The sequence below is a fragment of the Triturus cristatus genome, chromosome 6 (genome assembly GCF_964204655.1).
Source record: "Triturus cristatus chromosome 6, aTriCri1.1, whole genome shotgun sequence".
NCBI lineage: Eukaryota > Metazoa > Chordata > Amphibia > Caudata > Salamandridae > Triturus > Triturus cristatus.
In genome coordinates this window covers 1,658,293,178-1,658,309,146 of record NC_140589.1, presented here as the reverse complement: position 1 = coordinate 1,658,309,146, position 15,969 = coordinate 1,658,293,178, and positions in this window count along the sequence as shown.

Sequence of the window (15,969 nt, the reverse complement as noted above, 5' to 3'; positions counted from 1 at the left end):
TTTCAGCTGGAGGGGACACGTGTTAGACCTGGCACCTTGGCGTGAGTCTCCCTTCCTCTTTTTGTCGCTGTGCCTCATGTGTTTTTATGGTGTTGGCCGCTCAGCGCGCTGTGCCACTGCCAACCAGTGTCACGGTGCGAGTGCTCCCTATGTAAATTGTATATGTTGGTTGGATTCCATGATTGGATTGTTTGATTTACTATCAGACCCCAGTAAAGTGCGCCAGGAGCGCCAGGGCATGTAAAGGCAAACACCGCTGGTGGGCTTGCAGCACGGGTTGTGCCACCCACAGAAGCGGCCGGTAAAATACGTCTAAGGTCTGCCATCGCAGAACCTGCGTGCAGTCTGGTACTGACGCGCCGACCGACAAGTGCCCACACTTGCCGGTCCCCGAAACCTTCCCTTAGCTGCATGTTAGTCACCCCTCTGGTAGGCCCACGGGCAGGGTGCATTGTGAGCCTGAGGAAGGACAAGCCTAGATGCGTGGCATGTCCTGGTAGTGAATGACCGCCATTTTGTTGTTCACTACTGTAAGGCTACCCTGTTCTCATAGGCCAGTATGGGCGGCCTGGATTATTACACCCTATGATCCTAACCGACCCAGGGAACATGGTAGAAGATCGAGTTTAGTATGCCTGAACTCGGAATGTTAAGGTACATCTTTTCGCAAGGTTTATTTTAATATTCCGGGTTTGCAAATGTCACTTTTAGAAAGTTGGCCTTTGCTTGCCTAACCATTTCAGCCGCCTCTGCGTGATGTGTATCTGATGTCTGGCTGGTGTGAGTGACAGGGCTGGGGGAACCCAGATGGGCAGGGCTAGGTAGCCTGGTATGAATAGGACGATCGACAGGTAGATGGGTGGGAGGAGCGCTCCTAGGTTCTGAATAGGACAGTGCTCCGCTACCTCGATGCTGGCTCCACCCCCTGTGGAGCGTCTGATGACTCTGCCCTGCACTCTGAAAGAAGAAGCCTGCATCACGTACACAAAGTGCTCAGGAACCGGACTGAACTAGGCAAGGGCCCCCCTGGCCTGGGAGAACAAAAGATTTGTGGTATAAATGGAGGAGCCCTGCTCCTAAGAAACTAGATCCGCTTTTGACCAAGAAGAATCTCTGCCTGAGGAGGAGGCACCGGGAAAGCTGTAGGAGGAAGACTGTCCCTATCCTGGGGGATTGGCCTGCAGTGGTGACCTTGCTGCCAAAGGAGAGAAGAGAAACTGTTGCTGAAGACTTTTACTTTACTTTTACTTTCAAGACTTGTGCTTTTCCAAAACGATCTCCAAGGGCTTGGAACTGAGCTTGCCCCCTGAACTGAGCCCCAGGACCATTGGGCTCTACCTGATCTTCACTCGCCTGCTGCTGGACTGTGGTGTCCTTTCCCTCGCCGGAGCTGTGACCCTCGTGCCCAGTCCCTCCCTGAGCCGTGACCAGGACTGCTTAGCCGCCCCCGCCTTGGGAAGAGCCTCGCTCGATCGGAGCCGCTCCCCCTACGCTGTGCTGGGCTGCCCCGTCACCTCGCTCGTTGGAGGCTCGCTGTGCACCTTCACCCTCCCGCCGGAATCGGCGTTTGTGAGCATCTCCAAGCCTCGGACGGCCCGGACGCATCTGCGTGCCTGGCTGCCCCGCTTTGTTCACCCGCCACCTGCAACACCCCGCTCTTGTCGTGAGCCTGAAGATCAGACACCCTCGTGAAGTGTGGGAGCCCCAGACGCCGCCTCGCTCTTCTGTCGAAGAGCCGCTGAAATCCCGCACCCGCCTTTGCGTCAAGAAACAAGGTACTGTACTTACGAACTCGACCGCGAGCTCGCATCGGATCCAGGGTCCGCAACGTTCTTATTTCCCTGTCATCTGCTGTGTGCTCCCTGGGCGCTGCCTCAGCACGAAGTGCGCTGAGGCCTACAGTTACCTTGTGCCCGCCTAAAGAACTTTACGTAAAACAAAGAGAACTTTACCGTATTTCCAAGAATTGTGGCCCCATCAGTTCAACGTTACTGGGCCTTGTATTTGAATCTGCTGAATCTACATAAAAGCTTATTTTTATATACTTCCTGATTGGTGTCCGTTTGTGGTGCATGCAAGGGGTTTACTGTATGTGTAATTGCATTTGCTTAACCGTGTACGCCTGAGACTTAGCCTAGACTGCTCGCGCCACGCACCTAGAGGGTGAGCAGGGGTTATTCTGGGGAGTCATCCTTCGCCCTGACAAGAAGTAAAGGGTCCCTGCTTGTTGTGGGTTCACACCTGCGTCAACCAGAGCCCCCTCATTTCTAACAGGAAACCTACCAAACCCACGCATTTCTGAAAACTAGACACCTGGCGGCTTCCAGGGAGGTATGGCTTGCGTGGGTCCCCCAACGTTTCCTTACCCAGAATCCCCTGCAAACCTAAATTTTTGCTGAAAAAATCACTTTTTTCACACATTTTGGGGTGGGAAAGTTGTGGCATCACCGGGCTCACACAAATTTACCACCACCCAGTGTTCCCCCAGGTCTCCCGGTAAAAATGGTGCCTCACTTGTGTGGGAGGCCCAAGTACCTGCGGCAGGCAAGGGCCCAAAACCTAGTGAGGCGACATCAAAATGGCCTATCGCAAAACCACCTGGTTTTGCAAGGGGGGTCACTTTGGTTTTTGACCCGGTGCTCGGCGGCCATCTAGGGAAACATACCAAACCCACGCATTTCTGAAAACTAGACACCCGGCGGCTTCCAGGGAGGTATGGCTTGCGTGGATCCCCCAACGTTTCCTGACCCAGAATCCCCTGCAAACCTCAATTTTTGCTGAAAAAATCACTTTTTTCACACATTTTGGGGTGGGAAAGTTGTGGCATCACCGGGCTCACACAAATTTACCACCACCCAGTGTTCCCCCAGGTCTCCCGGTAAAAATGGTGCCTCACTTGTGTGGGAGGCCCAAGTACCCGCGGCAGGCAAGGGCCCAAAACCTAGTGAGGCGACATCAAAATGGCCTATCGCAAAACCACCTGGTTTTGCAAGGGGGGTCACTTTGGTTTTTGACCCGGTGCTCGGCGGCCATCTAGGGAAACCTACCAAACCCACGCATTTCTGAAAACTAGACACCCGGCGGCTTCCAGGGAGGTATGGCTTGCGTGGATCCCCCAATGTTTCCTTACCCAGAATCCCCTGCAAACCTACATTTTAGCTGAAAAAAATTACTTTTTTCACACATTTTGGGGTGGGAAAGTTGTGGCATCACCGGGCTCACACAAATTTACCACCACCCAGCGTTCCCCCAGGTCTCCCGGTAAAAATGGTGCCTCACTTGTGTGGGAGGCCCAAGTACCCGCGGCAGGCAAGGGCCCAAAACGTTGTGAGGCGACATCAAAATGGCCTATCGCAAAACCACCTGGTTTTGCAAGGGGGGTCACTTTGGTTTTTGACCCGGTGCTCGGCGGCCATCTAGGGAAACCTACCAAACCCACGCATTTCTGAAAACTAGACACCCGGCGGCTTCCAGGGAGGTATGGCTTGCGTGGATCCCCCAACGTTTCCTTACCCAGAATCCCCTGCAAACCTCAATTTTTGCTGAAAAAATCACTTTTTTCACACATTTTGGGGTGGGAAAGTTGTGGCATTACCGGGCTCACACAAATTTACCACCACCCAGCGTTCCCCCAGGTCTCCCGGTAAAAATGGTGCCTCACTTGTGTGGGAGGCCCAAGTACCCGCGGCAGGCAAGGGCCCAAAACGTTGTGAGGCGACATCAAAATGGCCTATCGCAAAACCACCTGGTTTTGCAAGGGGGGTCACTTTGGTTTTTGACCCGGTGCTCGGCGGCCATCTAGGGAAACCTACCAAACCCACGCATTTCTGAAAACTAGACACCCGGCGGCTTCCAGGGAGGTATGGCTTGCGTGGATCCCCCAACGTTTCCTTACCCAGAATCCCCTGCAAACCTCAATTTTTGCTGAAAAAATCACTTTTTTCACACATTTTGGGGTGGGAAAGTTGTGGCATCACCGGGCTCACACAAATTTACCACCACCCAGCGTTCCCCCAGGTCTCCCGGTAAAAATGGTGTCTCACTTGTGTGGGAGGCCCAAGTACCCGCGGCAGGGAAGGGCCCAAACCTAGTGAGGCGACATCAAAATGGCCTATCGCAAAACCACCTGGTTTTGCAAGGGGGGTCACTTTGGTTTTTGACCCGGTGCTCGGCGGCCATCTAGGGAAACCTACCAAACCCACGCATTTCTGAAAACTAGACACCCGGCGGCTTCCAGGGAGGTATGGCTTGCGTGGATCCCCCAACGTTTCCTTACCCAGAATCCCCTGCAAACCTCAATTTTTGCTGAAAAAATCACTTTTTTCACACATTTTGGGGTGGGAAAGTTGTGGCATCACCGGGCTCACACAAATTTACCACCACCCAGCGTTCCCCCAGGTCTCCCGGTAAAAATGGTGCCTCACTTGTGAGGGAGGCCCAAGTACCCGCGGCAGGCAAGGGCCCAAAACCTAGTGAGGCAACATCAAAATGGCCTATCGCAAAACCACCTGGTTTTGCAAGGGGGGTCACTTTGGTTTTTGACCCGGTGCTCGGCGGCCATATAGGGAAACCTACCACACCCACGCATTTCTGAAAACTAGACACCCGGGGGCTTCCAGGGAGGTATGGCTTGCGTGGATCCCCCAACGTTTCCTTACCCAGAATCCCCTGCAAACCTCAATTTTTGCTGAAAAAATCACTTTTTTCACACATTTTGGGGTGGGAAAGTTGTGGCATCACCGGGCTCACACAAATTTACCACCACCCAGCGTTCCCCCAGGTCTCCCGGTAAAAATGGTGTCTCACTTGTGTGGGAGGCCCAAGTACCCGCGGCAGGGAAGGGCCCAAACCTAGTGAGGCGACATCAAAATGGCCTATCGCAAAACCACCTGGTTTTGCAAGGGGGGTCACTTTGGTTTTTGACCCGGTGCTCGGCGGCCATCTAGGGAAACCTACCAAACCCACGCATTTCTGAAAACTAGACACCCGGCGGCTTCCAGGGAGGTATGGCTTGCGTGGATCCCCCAACGTTTCCTTACCCAGAATCCCCTGCAAACCTCAATTTTTGCTGAAAAAATCACTTTTTTCACACATTTTGGGGTGGGAAAGTTGTGGCATCACCGGGCTCACACAAATTTACCACCACCCAGCGTTCCCCCAGGTCTCCCGGTAAAAATGGTGCCTCACTTGTGAGGGAGGCCCAAGTACCCGCGGCAGGCAAGGGCCCAAAACCTAGTGAGGCAACATCAAAATGGCCTATCGCAAAACCACCTGGTTTTGCAAGGGGGGTCACTTTGGTTTTTGACCCGGTGCTCGGCGGCCATATAGGGAAACCTACCACACCCACGCATTTCTGAAAACTAGACACCCGGGGGCTTCCAGGGAGGTATGGCTTGCGTGGATCCCCCAACGTTTCCTTACCCAGAATCCCCTGCAAACCTAAATTTTTGCTGAAAAAATCACTTTTTTCACACATTTTGGGGTGGGAAAGTTGTGGCATCACCGGGCTCACACAAATTTACCACCACCCAGCGTTCCCCCAGGTCTCCCGGTAAAAATGGTGCCTCACTTGTGTGGGAGGCCCAAGTACCCGCGGCAGGCAAGGGCCCAAAACCTATTTAGGCGACATCAAAATGGCCTATCGCAAAACCACCTGGTTTTGCAAGGGGGGTCACTTTGGTTTTTTGACCCGGTGCTCGGCGGCCATCTAGGGAAACCTACCAAACCCACGCATTTCTGAAAACTAGACACCCGGCGGCTTCCAGGGAGGTATGGCTTGCGTGGATCCCCCAACGTTTCCTTACCCAGAATCCCCTGCAAACCTCAATTTTTGCTGAAAAATCACTTTTTTCACACATTTTGGGGTGGGAAAGTTATGGCATCACCGGGCTCACACAAATTTACCACCACCCAGCGTTCCCCCAGGTCTCCCGGTAAAAATGGTGCCTCACTTGTGTGGGAGGCCCAAGTACCCGCGGCAGGCAAGGGCCCAAAACCTAGTAGGGCGACATCAAAATGGCCTATCGCAAAACCACCTGGTTTTGCAAGGGGGGTCACTTTGGTTTTTGACCTGGTGCTCGGCGGCAATCTAGGGAAACCTACCAAACCCATGCATTTCTGAAAACTAGACACCCGGCGGCTTCCAGGGAGGTATGGCTTGCGTGGATCCCCCAATGTTTCCTTACCCAGAATCCCCTGCAAACCTCAATTTTTGCTGAAAAAATCACTTTTTTCACACATTTTGGGGTGGGAAAGTTGTGGCATCACCGGGCTCACACAAATTTACCACCACCCAGCGTTCCCCCAGGTCTCCCGGTAAAAATGGTGCCTCACTTGTGAGGGAGGCCCAAGTACGCGCGGCAGGCAAGGGCCCAAAACCTAGTGAGGCAACATCAAAATGGCCTATCGCAAAACCACCTGGTTTTGCAAGGGGGGTCACTTTGGTTTTTGACCCGGTGCTCGGCGGCCATCTAGGGAAACCTACCAAACCCACGCATATCTGAAAACTAGACACCCGGCGGCTTCCAGGGATGTATGGCTTGCGTGGTTCCCCCAACGTTTCCTTACCCAGAATCCCCTGCAAACCTAAATTTTTGCTGAAAAAATCACTTTTTTCACACATTTTGGGGTGGGAAAGTTGTGGCATCACCGGGCTCACACAAATTTACCACCACCCAGCGTTCCCCCAGGTCTCCCGGTAAAAATAGTGCCTCACTTTTGTGGGAGGCCCAAGTACCCGCGGCAGGCAAGGGCCCAAAACCTAGTGAGGCGACATCAAAATGGCCTATCGCAAAACCACCTGGTTTTGCATAGGGGGTCACTTTGGTTTTTGACCCGGTGCTCGGCGGCCATCTAGGGAAACCTACCAAACCCACGCATTTCTGAAAACTAGACACCTGGCGGCTTCCAGGGAGGTATGGCTTGCGTGGATCCCCCAACGTTTCCTTACCCAGAATCCCCTGCAAACCTACATTTTAGCTGAAAAAATCACCTTTTTCACACATTTTGGGGTGGGAAAGTTGTGGCATCACCGGGCTCACACAAATTTACCACCACCCAGCGTTCTCCCAGGTCTCCCGGTAAAAATGGTGCCTCACTTGTGTGGGAGGCCCAAGTACCCGCGGCAGGCAAGTGCCCAAAACCTAGTGAGGCGACATCAAAATGGCCTATCGCAAAACCACCTGGTTTTGCAAGGGGGGGTAACTTTGGTTTTTGACCCGGTGCTCGGCGGCCATCTAGGGAAACCTACCAAACCCACGCATTTCTGAAAACTAGACACCCGGCGGCTTCCAGGGAGGTATGGCTTGCGTGGATCCCCCAACGTTTCCTTACCCAGAATCCCCTGCAAACCTCAATTTTTGCTGAAAAAATCACTTTTTTCACACATTTTGGGGTGGGAAAGTTGTGGCATCACCGGGCTCACACAAATTTACCACCACCCAGCGTTCCCCCATGTCTCCCGGTAAAAATGATGCCTCACTTGTGTGGGAGGCCCAAGTACCCCCGGCAGGCAAGGGCCCAAAACCTAGTGAGGCGACATCAAAATGGCCTATCGCAAAACCACCTGGTTTTGCAAGGGGGGTCACTTTGGTTTTTGACCCGGTGCTCGGCGGCCATCTAGGGAAACCTACCAAACCCATGCATTTCTGAAAACTAGACACCCGGCGGCTTCCAGGGAGGTATGGCTTGCGTGGATCCCCCAATGTTTCCTTACCCAGAATCCCCTGCAAACCTACATTTTAGCTGAAAAAAATCACTTTTTTCACACATTTTGGGGTGGGAAAGTTGTGGCATCACCGGGATCACACAAATTTACCACCACCCAGCGTTCCCCCAGGTCTCCCGGTAAATATGGTGCCTCACTTGTGTGGGAGGCCCAAGTACCCGCGGCAGGCAAGGGCCCAAAACCTAGTGAGGCGACATCAAAATGGCCTATCGCAAAACCACCTGGTTTTGCAAGGGGGGTCACTTTGGTTTTTGACCCGGTGCTCGGCGGCCATCTAGGGAAACCTACCAAACCCATGCATTTCTGAAAACTAGACACCCGGCGGCTTCCAGGGAGGTATGGCTTGCGTGGATCCCCCAACGTTTCCTTACCCAGAATCCCCTGCAAACCTCAATTTTTGCTGAAAAAATCACTTTTTTCACACATTTTGGGGTGGGAAAGTTGTGGCATCACCGGGCTCACACAAATTCACCACCACCCAGCGTTCCCCCAGGTCTCTCGGTAAAAATGGTGCCTCACTTGTGTGGGAGGCCCAAGTACCCGCGGCAGGCAAGGGCCCAAAACCTAGTGAGGCGACATCAAAATGGCCTATCGCAAAACCACCTGGTTTTGCGAAGGGGGTCCCTTTGGTTTTTGACCCGGTGCTCGGCGGCCATCTAGGGAAACCTACCAAACCCATGCATTTCTGAAAACTAGACACCCGGCGGCTTCCAGGGAGGTATGGCTTGCGTTGATCCCCCAACGTTTCCTTACCCAGAATCCCCTGCAAACCTCAATTTTTGCTGAAATAATCACTTTTTTCACACATTTTGGGGTGGGAAAGTTGTGGCATCACCGGGCTCACACAAATTTACCACCACCCAGCGTTCCCCCAGGTCTCCCGGTAAAAATGGTGCCTCACTTGTGAGGGAGGCCCAAGTACGCGCGGCAGGCAAGGGCCCAAAACCTAGTGAGGCAACATCAAAATGGCCTATCGCAAAACCACCTGGTTTTGCAAGGGGGGTCACTTTGGTTTTTGACCCGGTGCTCGGCGGCCATCTAGGGAAACCTACCAAACCCACGCATTTCTGAAAACTAGACACCCGGCGGCTTCCAGGGATGTATGGCTTGCGTGGATCCCCCAACGTTTCCTTACCCAGAATCCCCTGCAAACCTAAATTATTGCTGAAAAAATCACTTTTTTCACACATTTTGGGGTGGGAAAGTTGTGGCATCACCGGGCTCACACAAATTTACCACCACCCAGCGTTCCCCCAGGTCTCCCGGTAAAAATGGTGCCTCACTTTTGTGGGAGGCCCAAGTACCCGCGGCAGGCAAGGGCCCAAAACCTAGTGAGGCGACATCAAAATGGCCTATCGCAAAACCACCTGGTTTTGCAAGGGGGGTCACTTTGGTTTTTGACCCGGTGCTCGGCGGCCATCTAGGGAAACCTACCAAACCCACGCATTTCTGAAAACTAGACACCCGGCGGCTTCCAGGGAGGTATGGCTTGCGTGGATCCCCCAACGTTTCCTTACCCAGAATCCCCTGCAAACCTCAATTTTTGCTGAAAAAATCACTTTTTTCCCACATTTTGGGGTGGGAAAGTTGTGGCATCACCGGGCTCACACAAATTTACCACCACTCAGCGTTCCCCCAGGTCTCCCGGTAAAAATGGTGCCTCACTTGTGAGGGAGGCCCAAGTACCCGCGGCAGGCAAGGGCCCAAAACCTAGTGAGGCAACATCAAAATGGCCTATCGCAAAACCACCTGGTTTTGCATAGGGGGTCACTTTGGTTTTTGACCCGGTGCTCGGCGGCCATCTAGGGAAACATACCAAACCCATGCATTTCTGAAAACTAGACACCCGGCGGCTTCCAGGGAGGTATGGCTTGCGTGGATCCCCCAACGTTTCCTTACCCAGAATCCCCTGCAAACCTCAATTTTTGCTGAAAAAATCACTTTTTTCACACTATTTGGGGTGGGAAAGTTGTGGCATCACCGGGCTCACACAAATTTACCACCACCCAGCGTTCCCCCAGGTCTCCCGGTAAAAATGATGCCTCACTTGTGTGGGAGGCCCAAGTACCCCCGGCAGGCAAGGGCCCAAAACCTAGTGAGGCGACATCAAAATGGCCTATCGCAAAACCACCTGGTTTTGCAAGGGGGGTCACTTTGGTTTTTGACCCGGTGCTCGGCGGCCATCTAGGGAAACCTACCAAACCCATGCATTTCTGAAAACTAGACACTCGGCGGCTTCCAGGGAGGTATGGCTTGCGTGGATCCCCCAATGTTTCCTTACCCAGAATCCCCTGCAAACCTACATTTTAGCTGAAAAAATCACTTTTTTCACACATTTTGGGGTGGGAAAGTTGTGGCATCACCGGGATCACACAAATTTACCACCACCCAGCGTTCCCCCAGGTCTCCCGGTAAATATGGTGCCTCACTTGTGTGGGAGGCCCAAGTACCCGCGGCAGGCAAGGGCCCAAAACCTAGTGAGGCGACATCAAAATGGCCTATCGCAAAACCACCTGGTTTTGCAAGGGGGGTCACTTTGGTTTTTGACCCGGTGCTCGGCGGCCATCTAGGGAAACCTACCAAACCCATGCATTTCTGAAAACTAGACACCCGGCGGCTTCCAGGGAGGTATGGCTTGCGTGGATCCCCCAACGTTTCCTTACCCAGAATCCCCTGCAAACCTCAATTTTTGCTGAAAAAATCACTTTTTTCACACATTTTGGGGTGGGAAAGTTGTGGCATCACCGGGCTCACACAAATTTACCACCACCCAGCGTTCCCCCAGGTCTCTCGGTAAAAATGGTGCCTCACTTGTGTGGGAGGCCCAAGTACCCGCGGCAGGCAAGGGCCCAAAACCTAGTGAGGCGACATCAAAATGGCCTATCGCAAAACCACCTGGTTTTGCGAAGGGGGTCCCTTTGGTTTTTGACCCGGTGCTCGGCGGCCATCTAGGGAAACCTACCAAACTCACGCATTTCTGAAAACTAGACACCCGGCGGGTTCCAGGGAGGTATGGCTTGCGTGGGTCCCCCAACGTTTCCTTACCCAGAATCCCCTGCAAACCTAAATTTTTGCTGAAAAAATCACTTTTTTCCCACATTTTGGGGTGGGAAAGTTGTGGCATCACCGGGCTCACACAAATTTACCACCACCCAGCGTTCCCCCAGGTCTCCCGGACCCAGCGTTCCCCCAGGTCTCCCGGTAAAAATGGTGCCTCACTTGTGTGGGAGGCCCAAGTACCCGCGGCAGGCAAGGGCCCAAAACCTAGTGAGGCGACATCAAAATGGCCTATCGCAAAACCACCTGGTTTTGCAAGGGGGGTCACTTTGGTTTTTGACCCGGTGCTCGGCGGCCATCTAGGGAAACATACCAAACCCACGCATTTCTGAAAACTAGACACCCGGCGGCTTCCAGGGAGGTATGGCTTGCATGGATCCCCCAACGTTTCCTTACCCAGAATCCCCTGCAAACCTCAATTTTTGCTGAAAAAATCACTTTTTTCACACATTTTGGGGTGGGAAAGTTGTAGCATCACCGGGCTCACACAAATTTACCACCACCCAGTGTTCCCCCAGGTCTCCCGGTAAAAATGGTGCCTCACTTGTGCGGGAGGCCCAAGTACCCGCGGCAGGCAAGGGCCCAAAACCTAGTGAGGCGACATCAAAATGGCCTATCGCAAAACCACCTGGTTTTGCAAGGGGGTCACTTTGGTTTTTGACCCGGTGCTCGGCGGCCATCTAGGGAAACCTACCAAACCCACGCATTTCTGAAAACTAGACACCCGGCGGCTTCCAGGGAGGTATGGCTTGCGTGGATCCCCCAATGTTTCCTTACCCAGAATCCCCTGCAAACCTACATTTTAGCTGAAAAAAATTACTTTTTTCACACATTTTGGGGTGGGAAAGTTGTGGCATCACCGGGATCACACAAATTTACCACCACCCAGCGTTCCCCCAGGTCTCCCGGTAAATATGGTGCCTCACTTGTGTGGGAGGCCCAAGTACCCGCGGTAGGCAAGGGCCCAAAACCTAGTGAGGCGACATCAAAATGGCCTATCACAAAACCACCTGGTTTTGCGAGGGGGGTCCCTTTGGTTTTTGACCCGGTGCTCGGCGGCCATCTAGGGAAACCTACCAAACCCACGCATTTCTGAAAACTAGACACCCGGCGGCTTCCAGGAAGGTATGGCTTGCGTGGGTCCCCCAACGTTTCCTTACCCAGAATCCCCTGCAAACCTCAATTTTTGCTGAAAAAATCACTTTTTTCACACATTTTGGGGTGGGAAAGTTGTGGCATCACCGGGCTCACACAAATTTACCACCACCCAGCGTTCCCCCAGGTCTCCCGGTAAAAATGGTGCCTCACTTGTGTGGGAGGCCCAAGTACCCGCGGCAGGCAAGGGCCCAAAACGTTGTGAGGCGACATCAAAATGGCCTATCGCAAAACCACCTGGTTTTGCAAGGGGGGTCACTTTGGTTTTTGACCCGGTGCTCGGCGGCCATCTAGGGAAACCTACCAAACCCATGCATTTCTGAAAACTAGACACCCGGCGGCTTCCAGGGAGGTATGGCTTGCGTGGATCCCCCAACATTTCCTTACCCAGAATCCCCTGCAAACCTCAATTTTTGCTGAAAAAATCACTTTTTTCACACATTTTGGGGTGGGAAAGTTGTGGCATCACCGGGCTCACACAAATTTACCACCACCCAGCGTTCCCCCAGGTCTCCCGGTAAAAATGGTGCCTCACTTGTGTGGGAGGCCCAAGTACCCGCGGCAGGCAAGGGCCCAAACCTAGTGAGGCGACATCAAAATGGCCTATCGCAAAACCACCTGGTTTTGCAAGGGGGGTCACTTTGGTTTTTGACCCGGTGCTCTGCGGCCATCATGGGAAACCTACCAAACCCATGCATTTCTGAAAACTAGACACCCGGCGGCTTCCAGGGAGGTATGGCTTGCATGGATCCCTCAACGTTTCCTTACCCAGAATCCCCTGCAAACCTCAATTTTTGCTGAAAAAATCACTTTTTTCACACATTTTGGGGTGGGAAAGTTGTGGCATCACCGGGCTCACACAAATTTACCACCACCCAGCGTTCCCCCAGGTCTCCCGGTAAAAATGGGGCCTCACTTGTGTGGGAGGCCCAAGTACCCGCGGCAGGCAAGGGCCCAAAACCTAGTGAGGCGACATCAAAATGGCCTATCGCAAAACCACCGGGTTTTGCAAGGGGGGTCACTTTGGTTTTTGACCCGGTGCTCGGCGGCCATCTAGGGAAACCTACCAAACCCATGCATTTCTGAAAACTAGACACCCGGCGGCTTCCAGGGAGGTATGGCTTGCGTGGATCCCCCAACGTTTCCTTACCCAGAATCCCCTGCAAACCTCAATTTTTGCTGAAAAAATCACTTTTTTCACACATTTTGGGGTGGGAAAGTTGTGGCATCACCGGGCTCACACAAATTTACCACCACCCGGCGTTCCCCCAGGTCTCCCGGTAAAAATGGTGCCTCACTTGTGAGGGAGGCCCAAGTACCCGCGGCAGGCAAGGGCCCAAAACCTAGTGAGGCAACATCAAAATGGCCTATCGCAAAACCACCTGGTTTTGCAAGGGGGGTCACTTTGGTTTTTGACCCGGTGCTCGGCGGCCATCTAGGGAAACCTACCAAACCCACGCATTTCTGAAAACTAGACACCCGGGGGCTTCCAGGGAGGTATGGCTTGCGTGGATCCCCCAACGTTTCCTTACCCAGAATCCCCTGCAAACCTAAATTTTTGCTGAAAAAATCACTTTTTTCACACATTTTGGGGTGGGAAAGTTGTGGCATCACCGGGCTCACACAAATTTACCACCACCCAGCGTTTCCCCAGGTCTCCCGGTAAAAATGGTGCCTCACTTGTGTGGGAGACCCAAGTACCCGCGGCAGGCAAGGGCCCAAAACCTAGTGAGGCGACATCAAAATGGCCTATCGCAAAACCACCTGGTTTTCCAAGGGGGGTCACTTTGGTTTTTGACCCGGTGCTCGGCGGCCATCTAGGGAAACCTACCAAACCCATGCATTTCTGAAAACTAGACACCCGGCGGCTTCCAGGGAGGTATGGCTTGCGTGGATCCCCCAACGTTTCCTTACCCAGAATCCCCTGCAAACCTCAATTTTTGCTGAAAAAATCACTTTTTTCACACATTTTGGGGTGGGAAAGTTGTGGCATCACCGGGCTCACACAAATTTACCACCACCCAGCGTTCCCCCAGGTCTCCCGGTAAAAATGGTGCCTCTCTTGTGAGGGAGGCCCAAGTACCCGCGGCAGGCAAGGGCCCAAAACCTAGTGAGGCAACATCAAAATGGCCTATCGCAAAACCACCTGGTTTTGCAAGGGGGGTCACTTTGGTTTTTGACCCGGTGCTCGGCGGCCATCTAGGGAAACCTACCAAACCCACGCATTTCTGAAAACTAGACACCCGGCGGCTTCCAGGGAGGTATGGCTTGCGTGGATCCCCCAACGTTTCCTTACCCAGAATCCCCTGCAAACCTCAATTTTTGCTGAAAAAATCACTTTTTTCACACATTTTGGGGTGGGAACCCAGCGTTCCCCCAGGTCTCCCGGTAAAAGTGGGAGGCCCAAGTACCCGCGGCAGGCAAGGGCCCAAAACGGAGTGAGGCGACATTTGGGATAGGCCATTTTGATGTCGCCTCACTACGTTTTGGCCCTTGCCTGCCGCGGGTCCTTGGGCCTCCCACACAAGTGAGGCACCATTTTTACCGGGAGACCTGGGGGAGCGCTGGGTGCTGGTAAATTTGTGTGAGCCCGGTGATGCCACAACTTTCCCACCCCAAAATGTGTGAAAAATTGATTTTTTCAGCAAAAATTGAGGTTTGCAGGGGATTCTGGGTAAGGAAACATTGGGGGATCCACGCAAGCCATACCTCCCTGGAAGCCGCCGGGTGTCTAGTTTTCAGAAATGCGTGGGTTTGGTAGGTTTCCCTAGATGGCCGCCAAGCACCGGGTCAAAAACCAAAGTGACCCCCCTTGCAAAACCAGGTGGTTTTGCGATAGGCCATTTTGATGTCGCCTCACTAGGTTTTGGGCCCTTGCCTGCCGCGGGTACTTGGGCCTCCCACACAAGTGAGGCACCATTTTTACCGGGAGACCTGGGGGAATGCTGGGTGGTGGTAAATTTGTGTGGGCCCGGTGATGCCACAACTTTCCCACCCCAAAATGTTTGAAAAAAGTGATGTTTTCAGCAAAAATTGAGGTTTGCAGGGGATTCTGGGTAAGGAAACGTTGGGGGATCCACGCAAGCCATACCTCCCTGGAAGCCGCCGGGTGTCTAGTTTTCAGAAATGTGTGGGTTTGGTAGGTTTCCTGTTAGAAATGGGATTTCTGGTTGGCTAGGGCTTGCGCCAAAGCCAGACAGAACCACCACTCTAGTCAGGGCTGGGGAGTTACACGCCAAAGATAACCCCTGCTCACCCCCTTGGTAGCTTGGCACGAGCAGTCAGGCTTATCCCTGAGGCGATGTGTAAAGCGTTTGCGCGCGCACCCAGCAACAACACCCAAGGCCCACCACAAAGGAAACTCCACACAAGGTATTCTATAAAAATAACCTTTGTATTATACACAACACATTAGATAAAAAAACACACTCTACAATGTGCCACCAGGCACGGACAGAATTTACAAGGGATTATATATACAGGGGACAGGGCCACATGGACCACTGTCAGGAATTAGCACTTAGAACATAGGAATAATACTGTAGTACAAAATAACATATGTAGCACACAACCAGTAACTACTGGTAACCAGAAAGTACCACCTACGCAACCCTAACCACCTTAGGAAAATATTGCGCAGGGAATCAGGACCTCACTAGCACCACCTGTGTTAGGGAGAAAACAACCACCTAAGTATCACAATACCTGTAGGGGTCTAAGCACATAAACACATGATGCATAACATTCAGAGGTGCAGGAAAGGAACAATGGCGCAAAAACTCACATTAGCCACTATCTGTGGCAGTCCCTAGGCCAACTGGCCTTCTCGGGGCTAGGACGCCCTATGTCCCAGCAAAGTCAGGGCGCGACTGCGCAGGCTGCGCAGACCAGGGCGCACAAAGCACAACCTACACGTAGCAGTTGCCCACTAAGTGCTGGGCAACTGGTGAAATACTGGGGCACCACTGTGCCTTCCTAAACAAATATGGCAGGGGTTGGAGCCTCGTGGCTCTAAATGCACCAAATGCCCC